This window comes from Mytilus californianus, unplaced genomic scaffold, assembly GCF_021869535.1.
Source record: "Mytilus californianus isolate M0D057914Y unplaced genomic scaffold, xbMytCali1.0.p SCAF_9, whole genome shotgun sequence".
NCBI lineage: Eukaryota > Metazoa > Mollusca > Bivalvia > Mytilida > Mytilidae > Mytilus > Mytilus californianus.
The window spans coordinates 55,210,467-55,231,080 of record NW_026262745.1 but is presented as its reverse complement, the minus strand read 5'-3'; positions in this window follow the sequence as shown (position 1 = coordinate 55,231,080).

Here is a 20,614-nt window from a genome sequence, read left to right as displayed (position 1 = left end):
TTTTCGATATCGATTTTAGGTGTTTAATGGTGCTGCCGGTTCATATTTTTTAGACATTGTTGTTTGCATTCCATTTCTACCTTCATGAGATAATAAATTTAATGAAATGGCTTGTAATGTTTCCAATCATATTGCTTGTTTTGATAGTTCCAGAGATATATATGAAATGTTATGAATAATAAAAACCTTACAGTGTATTCACGGTGTTGCTGTTGCAATTCAGTTTATTTCAATGCCTAAGAATTCGAAGCCTTTTCCCGTTGCCTTTTTACGCACTCCGATTTCAGAGATCATTGGCTTATTTCTATATTCATGGAACTGACTGGCCAATATATGAGTTATATTTTATCAACATTAAAAGCTCCAGGCAAAGTCGAGAGTTTTTATAAAATAAGACCAAGTATTGTCTAACCAAATTAAAATATATGCATACCTTTGAGTGACAATAAACTAGTGTTGATTGTTGTTTCAACTGAGATGGAATGGAGTAGCACTACAATAGTTTTTGTGAGGACGAAATGGTTTGGTTTTTATGCCTGCTTCTGGTAAGATTGAAAACTAATAATTCTCAAATTCGTTCACTTAAAAAACACAAAATGATCAATCACTTTTCAACAAAAATACAACACTTTACAAGAAAATCATATGGTTACTGTGTTATCCAAATTTTCTCCTTTTATGAACACTCACATAGTACTCATCCACCTGTATAGTTGTCTTTCTAAACAAAATAAGTTGCTAGTATTTTTATTTTAATGACGGCAATATTAGAAGCATGTGTCCCTTGATCTAGCATTAACATATACAAGTAAGAAAATTGTTGATCAAAAATTTATTATAAACAAGAAAAAATAACAGAACTATAACAAACATTCAAGACTATTTTTATTTTGTTATTTAACCCTTCTTAACTTAAAGACAACATGCAAGGAAAATAGAGCTTACTGACCAGGTTTTAAATCACGATCAGAGTGCGGCATAATTAACGTCATTTAAAACTTTTCAACCCTAGAACTGACTCTGACAGTTCAACCTTAGAACTAATCCTGACAGTTGAAGAAGTTCTTGACATTTATACCCCAGAACTGATTCTGGCAGTGTTATCCTAGAATATTTCTAAGGTGTGAGTGTTCTATAACTGTTTAAAACAGTTATATGACACATTATGCTGGTCTTTCTAAGGGAGTTTAGAACTGATCCCAACTCTTACTGCATAATACCAAGTATATTTACATGTAGTATCATTTGCCTACCCTCTACTCCCCTTCTTATCACAATAAAATATATAAAAGAACAGTTTGCCAATGTCTCCTCGATACACATATTTCATTTGTTCTAGCACAATAATTCCAACATCAAAATCACGCATTATGAAGCTTAACATTTCTCGACTCATAATTCAAAGTATTGGAAAACAGGAAGTATGTGGCTTAACGATCTGAAAATCTTTGACAACTCATCCATGTTGAGCTGTAGACTAATTTGATTTCAACTGCAAATTCGGAGAAATATGACGAAAATTTTGATGAACATACTTTTCCTTTTTTTTTTTTGGAGGAAAATACAGTGACAATGATGGCCCAACTTAACCCCTAGAATATCTAGCACGTCGACAGTAAAAATATGTATAACTTTTCTTTGTCTATGTCTGTGGATATTGATGTTTTGCTTTCGCTGCTAAATTCGTCTTATAAAACATTCCATTGTGATTAAAAAAAACCTTGCTGTTTTACACATGTTACATGCAATAAGATAATTAAAAAGATTACAATAGAAAACAGAACTATAAGATGAAATCTTTGATATTCACGTTACTTTTTAAATCATTGATTGATATGATCTCAATATACGCCATATATAGTAGTAGCTAATTACACTGGAATCGTTATTATTAAAGATTTAATTCACTATTGACATGTAAAAATGTTTCATTAAACTACCATGAAAGATTGAGTCAGTTGAACAACTCTTAACAAATTTAGTGGTAAAATTACTTTGTGATATAATGGAATGTGCATAACATGTGTGACATCTGTGACCCGCCATTACATTTCCAGATTTATTAGAGTATAACATCATTATGAGAAAGATTCAGTTATCCGTGGACGTCAAATTATGTATGGAAACATACTTCCACATTTCCAGCTTTTAAAAATATAAATACGTAATGATGTGCTTTGGTTTTTAGTTTAAAGATGATAATTACTCATATACGGCAATGTGCAGAATATAAATTCTGAACATTTTTCTTCTTAAAATCTCTGTAGAGTTCAGTAACGCACACTTTTGGCACACCTCGGATACAGGGAACTAGATTTTGCCGAGGTTTGATGACTTTTGTTTGATGTAGAGTAGTAGAATTTGCCCAGTATTGCCGATTGAAACGAACTTTGTTATTACGTATTATTGTTATTAGTAAATTGTGCGTCACGTCTCCATTTATATTGAATATTGTTCAAATAATCAACAATGCTACACTACTGAATTATTTCCACATTAATTTCCACTGTTTATATTCCTATTTACATGTATGTTCAACGATTTGATATTTCAACATTATTCTAATATTTGTCAATGGGAATTGCGGAGGCAATGATTAAATCACAACCATCTTACTATGCAAATCGAAAATATGACAAGTAATATGTTACATATATTGAGTTTCATATTTAAAAAAGAGACTACTTGGTATACGTTCTCTTCTTGTGTGCAATGTTTAGAATTGAAGAGACCCATATACACTGTATGTTTTCGTAAAAGTGTCCAAAATGTGCTAAACAGCTGAGGTTACATGTTTCGTCAAATCTTAATTGTAGGATATAGTTTTAGAAAATACTACAGATAACAATAACAGTTTAGAAAGCTTGAAGTTTAATGTCGGGGCCTTTTATATCCGACTATACGATATTGGCTTTTCTCATTGTTGAAGGCCGTATGCTTGCCTATTATTGCTTACATCCACTTCATTTTAACTTTGGTGGATAGTTGTCTCATTAGCAATCATACCATATCTCCTTATTTATGTATATACACGGTTTCTTTATTGAAAAACTGTTGCAAAAATTTATGGTGCAATTAAGGAATGACTGTAATATTTTTTTCTGTCTATGAAGAAATAACATAAAAAATGTGGTGCACACTGAATAACTCGAGTAGCGGATTGTTTAAAAGTGTGCACCACATTTTTTATGTTATTTCGAATAGACAGAAAAAGCATTTAAGTCATTCCTTATAATTTAATTCTAAAAAGGAGTAAACCATGATAAAAATGTTGATGACGTCGCGGTCACATGACAAAATTATGTCTATGAGCTGATAGACAAAACTATTTCAGCCAATCAGAGGACGTGTTACAACCAAAATTAAATTATTTGTTTATTATATCCAATGAAATGTGATATATTATTTTTTCTATATATGTTCTAACAACGTTGAAATTCTAATGGAGCAACTGTTTAAAGCATGTAAAAAAGACGTACAGTCCTTGGATGGTGTGAACTTCCCACTAACACCATACACCATTACACCAATCACCATTCACCATACACCATTACACCACACACCCTGTGCCATAACACAATACACGTTACGCCTTTGCACCATACACCTTACACATTACACCATAATGCAATTTAATTTCAAAGAAAGCGTGCGACTACAAAATTATTTATCTATTTAAAAAAACGAATATTGATCACAATATTGTAAATTAATGTATAAAATCAAAAATCAGTTTTTAATGTGGTACACCATTCATTCACACCATTCCCGATCGCACGTTACACCATTCTCCTTACACCATACACCATAGCACCATACACCTTCTACCATTGCACCATATGCCATACACCATTACACCATACATGTTTTTTTGGGAAGTTTACACCATCCAAGGGCTGTATGGAAAGAGCTAAATGTTTTCTTTCTTTAACGTGGTTTAAAGTTTTCAACAAATGAAAAAAAAATATGGCCCTACTTCACTGACCAATTTAGTTGGATTTTTATCCTGTTTATGTATCCATCTCTACAACGATATGTGGTTCTGTGATTTAAAAATCAATATTATTTTATGCACCATGATTATGATAGTGACTAAAACAATTACAAAATTACCTAGATTATCATTTCAAGAAGTTAATGCGGACTCTTCGGTTTTTCTTTTGGTACAGAAACTAAGAATATAATGGAAGTGTCGCGTCCTTTTGTTATGATATATGGAACTGTTCATTCATACGCCCGTAATATTTCTAGAATATTTTATTTTAATCAGACATATTTGAAATTCCTTCCAAGTCTGACAATTATAAGAGCTCACTAACAAAACTTTGATAGTTATAAATAAGAAGATGTGGTATAAGTGCCAATGAGACAACTATCCATCCAAGTCACAATGTGTAAAAAAGTAAAAGTAAACAATTATAGGTCAAAGTACGGCCTTCAACACGGAGCCTTGGTTCACACCTAACAGCAAGCTATAAAGGGCCCAAAAAGACTAGTGTAAAACAATTCAAACTGGAAAACCAACGGTCTAATCTATATAAAAAACGAGAAACGAGAAACACTTATGAACCACACCAACAAACGACAACCACTGAACAACAGGCTCCTAATTTAGGACAGGTGCATAAAAATGCAGCGTGTTTAAACGTTTTAACAGGCGCCAACCTTCACCCTAAGCTGAAACAATAGTATAACATTACAACATTAAAAGACACACAATAAAATATCAATTGAAATGGCTTAACTCGATCAAAAAGGCAATACACAAACACAAGTAAATATACACTGAACGAATAAGTTTGATCTACGCCGCAATATAAATAAAAAAAAAAGATGTTTCAATGTCAAAAAGACAACTTTAACCTAGGACAAAATAGCGTTAAATAAAGTAACGTACACAGGTAAAACTTAATATAATAATTTTGTTGTTAGGAGTACAGAAACACATTTTACAAAATAAATTTGTTGTTCATAGTACAAGTACAGAAGTAAAGTAGGCCTTTTTAACTTTTTTGAGTCTTTTGAAAACGAAAATGAAGGTATGTCCATATGTAAAAAAGAATAACAAAAATACCGAGCTTTAAGGTAAATTCAAAAAGGAGAAGTCCATAAAAACTGACAAACGTAATCAACCAACAGAATAAGGGGAAAAGGACCGTCATATTCGTGACTTGGTACAGGCATTTTCCGGAGAAAATTGTGGGTTAAATCTGGTTTCATAGCTGGATAAGCCTCTCACTTGTATGACATTTGCTTATACTTTTGTTATATAGACAAAACTGGTTGAGCAACCTACTCAGACATAATAGGTTAATGTGACAATAATTGCGATCCAGCAGCAAAAACTGTGTAAACATGCTTTCCAGACATACAACACAATTTCAAACAAACTGCAAATAAATCCAACAAAGACGCCAACAAAAAAGATGTAGTTGATAGTAAATTTAACATAGATACCAACACAAAAGTTTTTGTAGTTGATAGTGAACTAACAAAAACGTTAATAAAAGAGTTTTTGTAGTTGGTAGTACATACCGTATATACATTTGTAATATACACTTTTTCGATAAAGTACAAATCAAGTAAAATATGAATGTAAGGGTAGCCATAAAGGAAACAACACTGTTAAATCCCCTTTCGTCCGAATCGCACCTCAGGAGCCACCTGCACCAGGAACGTATACGTTGGTTCAGTGTCTTTGCTGGCTAAATAATTTATACTTTTGTGCTCACATTGTGCTTTATACTGGTGTAATGTTGTCAACATTTGTTATCAGCTTTGTTCTTCTACCATTTAAAAAAAAAAATAACACCGTATCAATTTTTCGAGATCGTAGTTCTTAACACATCAGTTTTTGTTCTAATGTTATAAATAGTGGCACGGATTAATAAAAACCGCGTTAGCTATTAACCTAGTCAAACCTATCAAACAATTAGACAATTTATTAACATAAAATCTAACTTATGAATATGCGAAGCTAGAGGTCTATCTATATTCTAGTTGTTATTCAATAGGACAGGCATTATTAATACCTTTCCAAGTAATGCTTTTATATATATATTTGGTTTGGCTACAATACTGTATTAGTGATTGTTCTGGAAAAAGATCTTTGATTGGAGACCAGTGTTTGAATTTACAGCTTATTGACTGGACTAAAGCTGTATCTAGTTTTTGTAATTAAAGTAATGTATACCTAAATATAAAAATAAGGAGATGTTGTATGATTGCCAATGAGACAATAATGTTCAAATACAGTGGATGTAAGCAATTATAGGCAACTGTACGGCCTTCGACAATGAGAAAAACCCATACCGTATAAAGCACATTAATACACCACCGTTCTAAAAGAAGGTTATTTTGTTTTTATTATTGGATTATTAAACATAAACAAAACATTTTACAGATAATACCGCTCAAAGATATAAAAATGGTCTATGCAACAACCTATGTGCTTATTTCTGTTGGACATCATATAAATTAAAGAGATGTGGTATGATAGCCAATGAGACAACTATCCCTAAGCCAGTTGTCTTACTCTAGTTCCTTTGATTGATGGCGTTTGATTCTATGGATTTCCCTTTTCTTGACTTTGCCTTGGAGTTTTTATTTTTGTTATTCTTTTGTATCCACCAGAGACAAAATGACGTAGAAATAAGCAACTAAAGGTAACCGTACGGCCTTCAACAATAATCAACACCCATACCACATAAGACTCCTCTTTCTTTCCTTCTTTTGACACTAAGGTTGTTTTATACCTGCTTTTCAATTAGGCTTATGTTATGTGTACAATCTTTAATTTTCATTGTGAAAAAATAAGCTGATCATAGATTTTGTACGCCAGACGCGCGTTTCGTCTTCTTATCAGTGACGCCCGAATCAAAAATGTGAAGAGGCCAAATAAAGTACAGAGTTGAAGAGCTTTGAGGATCCAAAATGTCGAAAGTTTTTCCAAAAACTGAAGTGCTGACTATTGGGCTTGTGATATAAAACCAGAACTAAGAAGTTTTTCGAACACATAAGTTTTTTGTGGGACACTTTGGACCGTTTTTCTAATTGCTAATTGCCTTTAATCCAAGAAATTCAGCTTGATGTTTTCTTTTCCAATTTAATGATCATGTACACAACTTTTAACTTGATTCCATTTCATAAAACTTCTTTCTTTCCTTCTTTTGACACTGAGGATGATGTATACCTTGTTTTCAATGAGACTTTCTCGTGAACAATTTATATATTGGGAACAAAAACAGAATCCCGAAGTATTCGGACTCATAAGATTTTGTTTGGGGGTATTTTGTTCCGTTGTACTCATTGTTCACTGAGTTTATAAAGTGTCGCTTGAGGTTTTCTTTCCCAATTTAATGTTCATGCACAAAACAATTAACTAGAAGGCATTTCATAAGACTCTGATATTTTTTTTATTTTTCTTTCTGTCTGCATTATGCAAACATGATTTCAAATAAAATCTCATAAACACAAATAAACTTGTCTTTGAATCAATGTTAATTATATTTATAGCATTTAACCGTTCAACGGTAGTTTTGTATTGTCTGAGACATGACATTTGCATTGTTTTTGTGATGTATTGGTGGAATGTTAAATGATATTGACATAAGTCTTGTTGTAAGTAAATACTAAAATATTTCTATGATGTTGCAGACGCTTCTGTTTTCTGATATATACAAAATTAAATTAACAAAAATAATCGCTGATATTCAACGAAAACAATTATGTTACATTCACTTTGGATTTATTGGGCTATTCATTTATTTTAGGGGAATATAAGAACTACATGTAGTAAAGCACGTTATATGAATAAAAAAGAGAGCCTTATGTTGAACAATACATAACAAGGAGAATAATAGGAATAGAAGATACCAAGATTGCCGCAAAAATATAACCAAAAAGAACAACAACGAAACAAACAAACAAACAAACAGCAGTACACAAAACAGTACAAAGAAAACTATTATGAATATTGAGCAGCTCAAAGTATTTAAAAACGGGATTAAACTAAGATTCACAGAAAGGATAAACATATTTTGCTCCAATATGGTGACACCAATTATGGTCTCATTATATCTATCTAGTACGTTATATAACACGATGGCGGGTTTTACCAGGTTTTCAATCGCTTAACCTACTAGTATATAGCATTCATTTTAGTTCCAATTAGCAATGTATCTTGACGTCATGACCAGAAACACAAATAGCTGTATATACATATATATTTTTCGCAATGAAAATCAGACCTGGCTGTTTATTGATACTTCAGACACAGCAAAGAAGACGCCCAATATGTAGAGTTTGTTCACATCCGAAGAGTTTTTATTTCGTACTAAACCTATTTCAGTTACAGCTAACAATACTAGTATATCTTTACGTCAATGTCCAGAATCAGACATGGCTAGGTATCGTACATCCGGCACTAGCAAACGGATATCCTTGTATATTTATACATCACGCGCTCCGAATTAGACGTTCTTTTTTTAGAGGGATTGCAAGGATTTTTAGCACAGAGAGTCAAGTGCATACCTTAATACCATTAACGGTATCAATTTTCCTGATTAAAGAGCTGATAAAACAAAAACATATTAACATGCACTTAATTTAATGTTCCCAATCAGGTTAGACGTTACTACGTACGTATTCATATCGGAGAGTGGGCTCCCGTAGTGATAAATAGTTGTAAAGCAATCATACCTTAAATCTGAGCATACGTGTACATGTGTGGATTAACAATTTTTCATAATTTAGAGACATAGAAAGCATTTTCTATATTCCAAACCATTCTATTAGATCCAATAAAATTTTACAAGAAAACAGTTTCTCATGTTTCATGCATAACCCAACATTTTATTTTTCTTTCCCTTTGCTCATAACAACGATAAAAATGTTATGCATGTTTTAGATGAGTCTTAAATAGTCATACAAGCAAACTGAAAATATTTTTCATTCTTCCCTATTACCTGAAAGGAGGCAAAAAGTTTTAGAAAAGAAACCCGTGTGAATAAAAACATTTCTAGATTGCGTTTTGTATGTCTTTACCTTAAATGGAAAACTACTTTTGGATTTCATCTAAACATTCATCTCAAGATTAACGCCGTCATTTGCACTGCTGATATAACTGTTATATTTTCCACTGAACATATAACAACAGTAAAGGAATTCGATTATGTTACGCATTTCTGTTGAAAATTGAATAAAAATCCCACCTAATATTTAACTTAAGCTTTATTCAAATGTTATCCACATCCCCTCAAATTCTATTCATTAATACTATATTCAAATTACAACAACGAAAAATCAAATAATATACCGAATACGCCATTTTTACTATTTCAGTTTCTTTAACTATTTATTCTATTTAACCACAATATTATTGTAGAAACTATTCGAGTAATATTTCTTTTTTTAATGTACATATTAAAAAGAAACAAAAGATTTTTGCTGTACAAAATCAAAATAAAACACTTTAAATTTCAAGCAAATGATATCTAAATCGGAAAAAATAAAATCAAATTTGTAACTGAAATATATTTTTCTCTAATTTTCCTTATTAAATACTAGTTATGTTAATGTGTTCAATATTACAAAAGAATTCAACAGAGTTAACACATTTAATATTTTATAGATGCACAGAAGAGGAATGGCACTCAATGGAAAATGTTCGTTTTTACCCGCTTGGATACTAACCTTGACAGAAAATTCAGCCAAGATTTGCATCGGAAAACACATTGTGGATATTGTTGAGGAATTTTAGTGAACACTATACTATATGTTATACGATGGAATTACGACTCGCAAATAAAAGCTGTTCATTAATAATGAGATATTTGGTGTTCATTGTATTACTACGATCCTAATTTAAAAAAACAAACTCCAGTATCAGCCGTTTTAGTAAGTTTTCAACTTCATTCAATATCGCAAAAAAAAAGTGCCCATGGAAGTACCCAAAGGGTAAAACGTCCGGATGAATGAAGATGAACAAAAGAAAAATAATGGAGAGTTTGAACAAAAGATTTACGTCACAGGTGTATTTTAACATGTTTGACGTAATGAATATAATCTAGGTTTATAGTCATGAAAATACATCGAAATAAGAGAAACGAAACTCTAAAGCTAATTAGCTTTTTAAAATCAAGTGCATCAACCTTTTTATTTACGATTAAGAAGGTATATCTGCTTTAATCAGGGTCCGGGTTTAAGTCAAGTCTATTTCATTCAGAAACACATTCAACAGTATGGATGTAAAAAAACTATAAGTTTAAGCTCAATGTTAAATTGCAGGATAAAAAGAAATCTGTACAGTGTAGGTAAATATATTTGTACACGCTATTAAACAAAAGCTCCATGTCAGCCTTGCTTTTCTGTTTGTTTCTAAAACTTGTAAAAAAAATTATATCTTCCTACAGGATACGAACGTTGTATATTTATTCATGAGAGATTAGATTCTTAAAACCAAAATGTTACCATAGATTTATATTATATGGTGCCAAGTTTATTATTATGCTTACTGTTTCTGGTAATAAACCAACCAATTTAATAAATGAGTTTTTACAATATTTTTTTCAGAAATTCAACAAAATGGTGTATGCTCAGATGAGTAAGTTTTTCAAATTTTCAAATTATTTGAATCTAATTATGTTACAGTAAAATCTTTGCTTGACAACAGAGTATACACCTAGAAACTGTAAAACAGACATCATCCTTCGGAAATATTCACAGTCTAATCTTTCCTCAAAAGTCAATTGACATTTTTAATTTGAAGTCAACAGAAATAATATGTTGATGAATCAGATGAGTGTCTATGTTTATTTGATGAAAAAGTCTTTACTCTGAAAAGCTTTCTTCACTTTTTATTTTTGAAATCTTTTAGATAGTAAATTATCCATAGTCTTTCCAAAATTGTGTCAGTTGAGACTAGCTCAAGCTAAGCAACTAAGATGACAATGTCAACAATTTAGGTTTAAATCAGACATCTGTTTTTAGAGTAAAATACTTCTCACTGTTTCTTAATGTATTTTTTTATGTAAAATTATCAAACAAGATCCAATAATATTTTCATACGGTTCAAAATGTTTGATACTACACATATGCAAAAAGAAAAATGTCAGAAAGACTTTCTTAGAATATAAGAAAACAGGCAAAATCCCCATGTTAATTACGATTGGCAAAAATAGCAATCCAAAAAAAAAAGAAAGTTCTTTTAACATTATATAAAATAAGATGATGTGGTAAGATTGCTAATGAAACAAGGTTCCACCAGAGACCAAATGACGTAGAAGCTATCAAATATAGGTCACCATATGGCCTTCAACAATGAGCAAAACACATACCGCATAGCAAGCTATAAAAGGTTCTAACATGATAAATGTAAACCAACTAACGGCCTGATTTATGTACAAAACAATAAACGAAAAAAAAAACCATATATGATATGCAGCAACAAACGTCAACCACTGAATCATAGGCTCATGACTTGAATATTAAATTTCTCATACCTTTTAAACTGTTTCCTAGGCCTAAATGTTGATGAAATCTTGAAGGGTGTAAATGTCAACACTTTATAAGAAAAGTCTGACAAAATCTGTAGTTTTTCATTTTCTCAAACGTTTATGCATCAACTTGATACACATCTTGAAATAATAGACCTTAAATTGCACGGGACCAAAAAGGGTCCCTTATCGCATATACACCTTTATTGTTCTAAAACTGAGTCAACATATAGTGAAAAATTTACATATTTTCATGTAGCTAGCTATAGTAATATGCATATCTTTTTTTATTTTCGTTAGTTGTTTTGTACATAAATCAGGTTATTAGTTTTCCTCATTTTAATTGTTTTACATTTGTCATTTCGTGGCCTTTTATAGCACATTATGCGGTATGAGTTTTGGTCATTGTTGAAGGCTGTAAAGTGACCTGTAGTTATTAACTTCTACGTTATTTGGTCTCTGTCGGAGAGTTGTCTCATTGGCAACCATACCAAATCTTCTTATCTTTATAAAGTCTAGGTTTCCTGAACATTCAGGAAAATTGATGTGATAAGAAAGACAACACATTATAATAGTAAAGCAATATGTAAGAATGTAGTTTCAGCTCTGCTTTATATCTAAATTTCAATTTCCTTTGAATATTAATCAGGATTAGCGAGTTGTTATACTGATATAGGAACATGTCTGCCAGGAGGAACTATAGACAGAGATAAAACCTCAGTCAGGATAAATAAGTAGGTCACGCAAACCTTATTTGTGCATGTGTTTGATATTTTACACACTTCAGTTTATTTTCTACACTACGTTAGTTTTAATCTATTCAGAATATAACTTAATTGCAGTTTTGCTTAAACTTAACCATGGAAACATGTATAAATGTAACCTATTATTGGCATTTTTGTGTGGTATCATGTGTGTATTGATTGATGTACTTTTCACTGTCAGGGAATTTAATATGTTAAACTTTGAAATTTTTACTACAAGTGTCAGTTATGAATAAGTTATTGATATAGTTACAAATAAAGCAGTTCTCCGTGAATATCAAAGCAATCCACTCCTTGTATTTATTGTGATGTCATGGATCAATATTTACTTGTTTTAAAATTTTGTATTACCTTAGCTTTCACCCAGACATTAATAAAAACCTTTTTATCAAAAATTCAAATCTTAGTAAGAAGTTATGCATTTGTGTGCATGTTTTCATGGGTAATTTTCATTCTTTTCCTTATATTTTCAGTTTTATTTAATTTTTTGCTTGAACAGATTCACTTTTCTAGCATGCAAGTAATTTTCAACAGATTCATTCTTCAAAGTATTTGTTATGGTTAAAATTAACATTAGAATTGAAACAAACAAACAATGAAATGTTCTTAGAATGTCTAAAATATAATACATGTATTAAGAAAATAAATCATAAAAATCGACTAGACCCTTTTTTCTTTTTTTTTTCTATAAAGTTCATCGGAAGATACCAAGACCTTAATATTTCGTATCAACTTCATAAATAATACACGATGGTCTTGATGTATAGATTTTAGGTACTGATGTTGTTTATCATCTTAATTACGTGTTATAGTGTTCTTTTTTTTGTCTTTGTAAATTATTACGTTTACTGTTTGGTCCATTCTTGGTAATATCCTTTAGACGTGGCTCGGTACTTGTAAATCCCGCCATTGTGTTGTTGTGCTGTTGTCATTTTTTGTATTCGTGTGTTTCAATGTTGCGTATGTGCTTTGTCTATATGCCATTTTGTTTTTCTTTGTTGACATATTTGTTTGCTTTTATAGTGATTGAGATTGTGACACAATGTTGACTGCTGTACCCCTATTTTTGACATTTTTACCTAGTATGTCTGTTTATTTTGTTCACACATTGTTATCAATATATTGGAATTTTATGCGACTGTCATACATGTGAGAGGTTTAGCTAGCTTTAAAACCAGGTTTAATCCACTATTTTCTACGTAAGAAAATGCCTGTACCAAGTCAGGAATATGACAGTTGTTTTCCATTCGTTTGATGTGTTTGAGCTTTGATTTTGCCAATTGTTAAGGGACTTGCCGTTTTGAATTTTCCTTGGAGTTCGGTATTTTTGTTGTTTTACTTTTTTCAACACAAATTCAGTTTCTTTAATCAAAAGTCAGTGAAACATTTCAATATTTGTCCAACATACTTTATACTTCTTTGTACATTTTTTTTTTCAATTAAAAGGCACTTTTAGAGGTTCACTGTAATGTTACGAAAAGTCTGGACACAACTGAAAGTTTTCAAAAACCTTAAAATGCACTGATAACATATAAATGCTGCTCACTCACTGATATTATTTACCTTCGAACTGGATATTTTTTTTAAGTTGTGTTCGTTAGTAGTAGGATTTGTGCTCTTTATAATAGTCTGCTGTAAAACATTTTGTCACATATAAAAATAATGTTGATTTTTGTTCTGCCTCATAGATTGTACCGAAAGACAAATTTTTATTATTATTTTATAGAATTTTACAGTGAATGTGCAGTGACAAAACCTAACTCTTAAAATTAAGATATTCTAGATAGGAAATATACTGTCTTTATTTGTTATATGTTTTCATATACTTTATATATACAAAGTCAATAGCCTCAGAGATGATAATTGTGTCAACTTAACAGGTATTATTACTTAGTACAGATGTCAAGAGAAGCAACATAACTTATATACATTTATAATTGTATACTTACAACCTATACTTAAGGTAAGTATTGTATATGCATAGGAATATATTTCAAACTGGGTTGTCTTCAATTTACCAGAAGTAAATCATAATTAAAAATAACCTAAATATAAATCATTACATATGCTTTATATGGATGAGAGATAGATCAGGGGCTGTTGTCACAAGTAATCTTACGACAAAAATTGATCGTAGCTTATACTAGTACTTAAATGTTACATTTATTGTAAATGTACTGCATTAGCTTTAGTTTTGTTCTTTAGATATCTAGGATATTTTTTTTTTTCATTAGAGTTGTATAACCTGAACACTGTTCTGTGTTAAAATTTCTAACAATCACATTAAATATGTCTGATTTCATCTACTTATTTCTTAAAAGGGAAGTAACTCTATTATTTTAATTTCTTAAAGGCAGGAGAAACCAAAGAGAAAGCAGAAAAGTTGAATGAAAAATGCACAATTAATGCAAGAAAAGAGGAAAATAGGAGTAATTATATATAGATTCTACCACTGCATCAAGTGTGATACGATATTTATCCACTCGAGACAGTTAAATTTTCAAATCTTAAACGCAATACTATACATGCTCTAAAATCGAGATCGGATAAATATCGTATTGCACGAGAAGTGGTGGTGAAATCTGTTTCTTTAATAACTTTAAGACCATATATAGACCATCTTAATCCTTCTTTTCGAATGATCTGCATAATGATGTGTTCCTTCTATGTGACGTCATCAGGCATGGTCGTCTTTTTTATGACATCATAATAGGAAACTCGTATGAAAGCAAGAAAATTTAAAGTTATAATCAAATGTTTACCAATGAAGAACTGAGATCAATCGAACTACACGTTGATTAAATAAAAATAATCAACAGGTCAGAAAAAGGATAAATCGGCAAAGAATTAGAGAAAGAAGAAGGGTCAGTAAGGGCCATTTTTGGCCCAATCTCAAAACTAGCGTTCTGAAGGATTTCCTGGTGAAACTAACATGACTTTGACATAAAATGTAATTTTTTAACCTTTTTTGGTATTTTTTCACCATTTTAGGGCAAAAAAGAAAAAAAAAATCAAGAAAAAGTGAGAATTTCTGGATTTATGTTATAACAAATTTATTAAACACAAGTTAAGTGTATCCAATAATGCATATGTTATATAACAAAACCGACAACTAAACCAAAGTTAGTTATTGACATTACACTGCATTCAAATGTCATTTTCGGGGCAAAAACCATTAAAAATATACATAAAATGAGGATTTCTGGGATTATTTAATAACACACATGGAACAAATAGTTCAAATACCAAGTATGGTGCATATGTTTTGAATTGATACAGTTTACAGTATCAATTTTATGAAAATACATAAGAATGCATTTTAAAGTCATTTTTGGTCATAATACTGTAAAAATCTTCATAAAATGAGGATTTCTGGGATTATCTATTAACAAACACTTAACAAATAATTAAAATAACAAATATGGTGCATATGTTTTGAATTGATACAGTTCACAATATCAAAGTTATAAAAATACATAAGAATGCATTTTAAAGTTATTTTTTGGAAAAATCATCTAAAATGAGGATTTCTGGGATTATTCAATAACAAACACTTAACAAATAGTTAAAATAATAAGAATGGTGCATATGTTTTGAATTGATACAGTTAACAATATCAAAATTATAAAAAGCCATTAGAATACATTTTAAAGTCTTTTTTGGGCAAAATACTGTAAAAATCTACATAAAATAAGGATTTCTGGGATTGTTCAATAGCAAACACTGAACAAATAGTTAAAATAACAAAGATGGTGCATATGTTTTGAATTGGTACAGTTTACAATATCAAAGTTATGAAAATACATAAGAAAGCATTTTAAAGTCATTTTTGGGCAAAATACTGTAAAAATCTTCATAAAATGAGGATTTCTGGGATTATTTTATAAAAACCACTAAACAAATAGTTAAAATAACAAGTATGGTGCATAAGTTTTGAATTGATACAGTTTACAACATCAAAGTTAAAAAAATACACAAGAATGCATTTCAAAGTCATTTTGGGGCAAAATACTTTAAAAGTCTTCATAAAATGAGGATTTCTGGGATTATTTTATAAAAACCACTAAACAAATAGTTAAAATAACAAGTATGGTGCATAAGTTTTGAATTGATACAGTTTACAACATCAAAGTTAAAAAAATACACAAGAATGCATTGTAATGTCATTTTTGGGCAAAATACTGTAAAAATCTTCATAAAATGAGGATTTCTGGGATTATTCAATAACAAACACTGAACAAATAATTATAACAATTATGGTGCATATGTTTTGAATTGGTACAATAAACAATATCAAAGTTATTAAAAGACATAAAATGCATTTTTTAAATCTTTTTTGGGCAAAAAACTTTAAATTCTACATCAATGAGAATTTCTGGGATTGTTTTATCATATTTGTTATGGTCCTAGAGATTATCATTTTACTCATGAAAAAATTGTAAAATCACATATATAAGAGCATGCAATATTGATTACAGTGCATGATCTACTCCTACTCTGTTACTCATTATTAAATTCAAATGATATCCTTATCAGATAAGACTTTAATTGAGTGAAACATGAAATATATGCCAGCATACTTTTTGGTTGTTTCACTACCTACTAGATACTGAAATGGACATTAAACTTACATAGAAATGTACAGGACAGTGTCACACTTTCAACTGATTAATGACCTACTACATAAGATGCAAAGTATGCAATGGACATGAAGGAGAAGATTAATGTTTATGGACAGCAACAACAAATAGATGCTGACAGATGCAAAACAATGACAAAAGCTCATCATACTTTCATTTAAGCAATTTATGTAAAGTATTTCTGAATAGAATTAAATACAGAGAAAAGACCATTTTATATGTACATATATTTTATGCATATTCACCCAGTTTATCCTGTATCTCATCATTTAACATAATAATGTAATCCCCATCCTCATCTAAATGTTCACAAGTATAGCTTCTTGCTAGTTTGAGCTGATACACGCCAACAGTTATGTTAGTCAATTCCTCCTCAGAGAGAGTGGAAAATCCTTCCACAACATTCTCTGAATCCATTCTCTTTCATGCTGAAATTCTCCTGTCCATTTTTTCTTCCACCACTCTGTCATACAAGGCATTCCCTTTGGATGCTAACATCTTAAAATAATAATAATACAAAATATGCAATTTAGATTAATAATTAATTTAATTGTAGTTGTTTACTGGTATCCTGTAATGTTTGATTCCCAATATCATGATGATGCCATTTAATATTTTATAAGATAATATTGAATGTTCAATATTTAATATAAGAAGATTTGACAAGCCTTAGAAACAGGTAGAAATGTTAGGTTTGCCGAACATTTCCTGCTGGTTTCACGGCGAGCACAAGTAAAATTGATATTTTCTGACAATGTGTGTATAATGTTTTTATCTTACTACAAATACAAATTAAGAAAAATAAAAGATTCTCATTATAGATGTGGACAACCTGTGTTTCTGGCTGTGAATTATAACGCGTGAAGTTCTGGAATACTACATGTATTTGATGACAATGTGACACCATAATCAATTATCTGAGTTACCAACCAGAACGCTATGCAAAACATCATCGAATGTCTTTGGAATAGATTTGATACCAGAATAACCACTTCCGTCAATGGGTGTGGCTTAAAAGTGACGTTTCTTTACTAAACGAATATTACTTTAGTTTATTCGTACCCTGATTTTGTATAGTAAACAGGCCCATTGCAGAAAAATATTATTTTTATGGGCTTTGACAATATAGAATGTCCTCAGAACAAGCAGTGAACCCTCAATGGTCGCATGCAAACTGAGTCATCAAATTCAGTTTAAATAATTAATTTCAGATATGTGAAATATCAGTGTAGTAATTTTAAAAGATGCCAATTCTTCTAGAATACTGAGTTATATTTGCTTCCTTGTCTTAGTGATTCAATTACCTTCATTTTAGCAGCAAGAAGTTGATCTTCCTCTTGATTTCTAAAATTTAAAGGCGGTTTGTATTTATTACAAATAGCAGCAACTAGTTTGATATCATCTCCAATGTATGGTATCTGTGTGTTTGGCACAACATTTGCCAGGAACCGCCACAGTTTGAGTCTGCCATTCACAGACTCAACCACCCATCTTATTTTTGTGATCAACCTGGATAAATTTGCCTGAAATGTGAAATTGTAATGAATAATCCTAGCATTTTTTTATTGAGCTCAAAAAGACGTTAGGAAACTAGAAAATTTTGGTATCCATTTGGAATACTTTTAATAAGACTTGGTAATCAGTAAAACTACATATTGTGTCATTGTTACCAAACAATTTCTACTAAAATCAGTTCAATAGTTTCAAAGAAATTGAGCTGACAAGCTGCGTCAGTAAAATATTCTTTGAAATTTCTTAGTTCAAAGGGGCATTACTCCCACATAATTTGGCTGATTAAAAATTCCTGGTAATATGAACATCTACAAATTAAAAGGTATAGCTGCCTGCAAGTGGGTAATTGGTACATCATTGAAGTTCATGCGGTAAGCACTCAATTTCTTTTTGTTATACATTCAGTGAGTTGGTGATGTCTTCGTGACATTGACCCATAACTGTTCGTTTTTATATTGCTGCTTAATAAGTTCATTAAATTGGAATCAGTAGTGTAATAGGCGTGGGGGTTGGGGGATACATAAATATAAGTAGTTAGCCTATGTGCTTAACTGAAACATGAATTAAATACTAAATTGCTCCTCAAGAGAACATTATACGTATGATGTAACAGTAAGTATGTCTGCTAGTAAATATTGCCCTCTTTCACATTGATCATGTACGTAAAAGTCGGAGACAGAATAAATGATAATGACGATCAAGATGAAAGAATATCTGGGTTTTTTATAATGAGATGATACTGAACAGACACTATTTACTAGGACAGTTTTATCGCTTACAATAATTTATACCTCTTCTACTGTGTGCTGCTTCTGTCCCCTTTTGAGGAAGGAAGGCATCTTGGAATGGACCCCCGTCTCCTCCAGAAAGTCAACAGCATCCCCAAATCCTCTGTCCACAATAAGAATGTCCCCTTCTGTTACCCAGTCAGTTATCTGTTCCATATTTCATTTATATTTATGTTTGATAATGTTGGCATCATTGTTCTTGTAATCAGCGTGATATGGCCCTAATACTGATACAATATATCCTGTAGTTGATACAATAATCATCGGCTTAACTAACGGTCGATTTTTGTGAAGACTATATGAAAGTCTTTAAAATTCAAAGTTGTTGCTTTTCTTAATGTAAATGTAGGTACCATCTGCAACTAAAATGACAGGATTTTCAATTTCATTTCCAAATAATTCTTTAGCTAGGGGTCTTGTATGATTGTCTTTGATGTCCTGTCTGGAAATGTGTTGAAAGCCGAGATATTTTGGAGTGAAGTTAAGGGAGAGTTATTTTGTAGCTGTTGAAATTGCTCTTCTTATTCCAGTTTTGCCAATATTGAAAAGTGTTGAAAGCATCCGGTATGACATTCCAGTTCGTAATCTGACAAGAAAAAGAGCTATGCATGTTCTTATGCTTCTGTTTTTTGTCTGTCTGATGGATTTGACGTGTGCGCCTAGGTCTTCAAAATTTTCTTTTGTAATGCCGGTAAGGTTAAGGAAATCAGAATCTTTAAGTGTGTTTTTGTTGTCAAAATCAATTTTTGAATTTTCATTTTTTAAAGGCATTGATCGGATATCATTAATTAAAGCAAGCAGTTGTTTTGTTGAAAAATGTGGTTGATGATGACGATAAACTTTTGAAATGCAGGATGGCTTGTTCATTGAGGCTTCCATCTGAATCAATGTGTGTAGGACAACAACGTGCTCCTGACAATAACAAATGGCCAGTTGATATAAATGTTTTGTGTCTCTTTTCTGTTGATAAAGTCTGATATTTGGATTTTCTATCTTTGCAAATGCAACACGAAATATGGCTTTTTCCAGCTGAGGTAATTGGTAGCGGTATTGTTTTTGGACTTTTGATTGGTGTATTTTTTCAGTTGTTTCTTTGCCGGTGGTTCATAGTCATCTTCAGATTCAGACAGTTGGTTTTGTTTCTTTGCCGGTGGTTCAAAGTCATCATTTTCAGATTCCTCTTGGTTATCTTCAAGTTTGTTTGCCTGACATTTACTTTTCCGGTAAAATTGAGAATAGCATTTTATGCAGGTAACATCATTGTCTTTCCATGAAAAAACATTATAATGTTTTCGATAATCAGCATATGCAGGACCAGCAATAAATCTCCTTCTGTCTGGTTTCGTTCTTTTTCCACATGTGATACATAAGTAGTCTTTATGCCCTGTTCCAGGCATCCTATAAGAAAAAGCAAA